A 4,002-nucleotide genomic window follows, 5' to 3' on the forward strand; every position below is an offset into this window, starting at 1 on the left:
TGGGTACTGCTCGGATTCTCTCGGGCGCTGGAGGAGGAGATGGGGGCGCGGGCGTGGGAATACAGCGTGGGATAGACGAGCGGAGAGAAGGGAAAGGATTTGAGAGAGAGCGGAGGGCGATCGGGTACATGCACAGAGCGAGGGCGCCGGCCAGAGAAGCGCCGCAGAAAGAACGCCCGCGAACCGACCGCCCGGAGGCGCGGCAGGAACGTCGAGGAGTGAGCCGAAACTGAGGCAGCTTGAGCTCTCGAATAAGCACAGGATATCTGACAATTTGCACGATGACACAAGACAGGAAATACACATCTGAGCGATTTCCTTGTTAGCCGCCGGCGCGAAATAGAGTAGACCGGACACAAGGGCCGCTGGACGGAGAAGCAGCAAGGAGGGCCAGATTTTGATCCGCCCACCCCACACCCACACTTGAACGTCTTTTCTGTCTTTTCTACGCTCATCAAGTACCATATTTTGCCATCTTTACCCCCCTCCCCAATTCCCCACTTACCGGCCAGTGACACTCCAACTTACATGTCCTTGGCAGTAATTGGAGCTCGGCGAGGCAGGTCGTTCTGGCTCGAAATCCTCTTCTGCGCGACGCGGAGGTCGACCTTACGACCTCCTCTATTGCTCCCATTTTCTACATCTTTGCACCCCCTCATCACCCCGCTCGCGCAATTTTACCTCATTCCTAGCAAGAGATGCGGTGGACACGCAGCTCCACGAGCGGCCAGCGGAAGCTCTGTGCCATGCACGATGCCCTGGGCACTGGGCACTACCCTTATTGCTTGATCTCTCTCTCTCTCTCTCACTCTCTCTCTCTCTATCTCTCTCTCTCTCTTTCTCTCTCTCTCTCTCTCTCTCTCTCTCTCTCTCTCTCTCTCTCTCTCTCTCTCATTCTCTCTCTCTCTCTCTCTCTTTCTCCCCCTCCCTCCCTCCCTCCCTCCTTCCTCTCCCTCTCCCTCTCCCTCTCCCTCTCCCTCTCCCTCTCCCTCTCCCTCTATTTCTATCCCCCGCCCCTCCTGTTCTCCGATTTCCACAATAGGCATTGTGCTTCCGTTGCAGGAGGTCCTTACCCCTGCTGTTGCCCGTCGTGCGGGTTCATTTTCCGTTGTGAGAAGCAACCCCCCCCCCCCCCCCGTTTTTTTCCCTACCTTCCCCCTTCACACTTGTACCTTTTCTTCGCGTTTTTAGTTTTCTCTTGCCTTCTCTCTCGTGACCTTACCCTCTGTCAGTGCCTCTTGCAGTGGCGCATGCAAACGGAGCTGTGTGCAGCGCCGTCCCCGACTCCCGCTGCCAACCCATTTCTCCCATGGAAGTAAGGGAGCTGCCGCGCTTTGGCCTCTGCGCCGGATGCCCGTGGAGGGATCTTCGTCCTCCTGGCGTGACAGCGGCGAAATTCAGGGGCTACTTCTGGCTGCTCTGTGGTCACCCTGGGTCCTAGGCTGTCTTCTGTTCAGGGGGAATCTCTCTCTCTCTCTATCTATCTATCTATCTATCTATCTATCTATCTATCTATCTATCTATTTATCTATTTATCTATTTATCTGTCAATCTATCTACATATCTTTGTCTGCTTCAATCTTCAACATCCCTCCCTCTCTCCCCTCCCCACCCTCCTCCCTACCCTCCTCCCTCTCTCTCCCCTCCCCTCCCTCCTCCCTACCCTCCTCCCTCTCTCTCCTCCCCACCTCCCTTCCTCTCTCTCCTCCCCACCTCCCTTCCTCTCTCTCCTCTCCACCTCCCTTCCTCTCTCTCCTCTCCACCTCCCTTCCTCTCTCTCCTCCCCGCCTCCCTTCCTCTCCCCTCCCCGCCTCTCTCTCTCTCTCTCTCTCTCTCTCTCTCTCTCTCTCTCTCTCTCTCTCTCTCTCTCTCTCCTCTCCTCTTCCCTCTCCCCTCTCCCCTACCCCCTCCCCCCTCTCCCCTCCCCACCTCCCTCACTCTCTCTCTCTCCCTCCCTCTCTCTCTCTCCCTCCTCTCTCTCTCCCCTCCCTCTCTCTCTCCCCTTCCTCTCTCTCTCCCCTCTCTCTCTCTCTCCCCTCCCTCTCTCTCTCCCCTCTCTCTCTCTCTCCCCTCCCTCTCTCTCTCCCCTCCCTCTCTCTCTCCCCTCCCTCTCTCTCTCCCCTCCCTCTCTCTCTCCCCTCCCTCTCTCTCTCCCCTCCCTCTCTCTCTCCCCTCCCTCTCTCTCTCCCCTCCCTCTCTCCCCTCCCCTCTCTCTCTCTCTCCCCTCCCTCTCTCTCTCCCCTCCCTCTCTCTCTCCCCTCCCTCTCTCTCTCTCTCCTCCCTCTCTCTCTCCCCTCCCTCTCTCTCTCCCCTCCCTCTCTCTCTCCCCTCCCTCTCTCTCTCTCTCCTCCCTCTCTCTCTCCCCTCCCTCTCTCTCTCCCCTCCCTCTCTCCCCTCCCCTCTCTCTCTCTCTCCCTCCTCTCTCTCTCCCCTCCCTCTCTCTCTCCCTCCCTCTCTCTCTCTCTCCTCCCCTCCCTCTCTCTCTCTCCCCCTCCCTCTCTCTCTCTCCTCCCTCTCTCCCTCCCCTCCCTCTCTCTCTCCCCTCCCCTCTCTCTCTCTCTCCCCTCCCTCTCTCTCTCCCCTCCCTCTCTCTCTCCCCTCCCTCTCTCTCTCTCCCCTCCCTCTCTCTCTCTCCCCTCCCTCTCTCTCTCTCCCCTCCCTCTCTCTCTCCCCTCCCTCTCTCTCTCTCCTCCTCTCTCTCTCCCCTCCCTCTCTCTCTCTCCCCTCCCTCTCTCTCTCTCCCCTCCCTCTCTCTCTCCCCTCCCTCTCTCTCTCCCCTCCCTCTCTCTCTCTCCCCTCCCTCTCTCTCTCTCCTCCCTCTCTCTCTCCCCTCCCTCTCTCTCTCCCCTCCCTCTCTCTCTCCCCTCCCTCTCTCTCTCCCCTCCCTCTCTCTCTCTCCCTCCCTCTCTCTCTCCCCTCCCTCTCTCTCTCCCCTCCCTCTCTCTCTCTCCTCCCTCTCTCTCTCCCCTCCCTCTCTCTCTCCCCTCCCTCTCTCTCCCTCCCCTCTCCTCTCTCTCCCCTCCCTCTCTCTCTCCCCTCCCTCTCTCTCTCCCCTCCCTCTCTCTCTCTCCCCTCCTCTCTCTCTCTCCCCTCCCTCTCTCTCTCTCCTCCCTCTCTCTCTCCCCTCCCTCTCTCTCTCCCCTCCCTCTCTCTCTCTCTCCCCTCCCTCTCTCTCTCCCCCCCCTCTCTCTCTCCCCTCCCTCTCTCTCTCTCCCCTCCCTCTCTCTCTCTCCCCCCCCCTCTCTCTCTCTCCCCTCCCTCTCTCTCTCTCCCCTCCCTCTCTCTCTCCCCTCCCTCTCTCTCTCTCCCCTCCCTCTCTCTCTCTCCCCTCCCTCTCTCTCTCCCCTCCCTCTCTCTCTCCCCTCCCTCTCTCTCTCTCCCCTCCCTCTCTCTCTCTCCCTCCCTCTCTCTCTCTCCCTCCTCTCTCTCTCCCCTCCCTCTCTCTCTCCCCTCCCTCTCTCCCCTCCCTCTCTCTCTCCCCTCCCTCTCTCTCTCTCCCCTCCCTCTCTCTCTCTCCCCTCCCTCTCTCTCTCTCCCCTCCCTCTCTCTCTCTCCCCTCCCTCTCTCTCTCCCCTCCCTCTCTCTCTCTCCCCTCCCTCTCTCTCTCTCCCCTCCCTCTCTCTCTCTCCCCTCCCTCTCTCTCTCTCCTCCCTCTCTCTCTCCCCTCCCTCTCTCTCTCCCCTCCCTCTCTCCCCTCCCCTCTCTCTCTCTCTCCCCTCTCTCTCTCTCCCCTCCCCCTCTCTCTCTCCCCTCCCTCTCTCTCTCTCCCCTCTCTCTCTCTCTCCCCTCCCTCTCTCTCTCCCCTCCCCCTCTCTCTCTCCTCCTTCTCTCTCTCTCTCTCCTCCCTGCCTCCCTCCCCTCGCCCTCGCACAGCAGCGGAGCCTCCTTCCTCCGCCGCGCCAGCCGCCAGCGCTGTAATTCGTCCCTCATTCACAATTTATCCTAACTGGACTTAACTCACGAACTCGGGACTGCCATGAGTCCCCGTGTTGCTTCATTCAT

This window comes from Penaeus chinensis, chromosome 35, assembly GCF_019202785.1.
Source record: "Penaeus chinensis breed Huanghai No. 1 chromosome 35, ASM1920278v2, whole genome shotgun sequence".
NCBI lineage: Eukaryota > Metazoa > Arthropoda > Malacostraca > Decapoda > Penaeidae > Penaeus > Penaeus chinensis.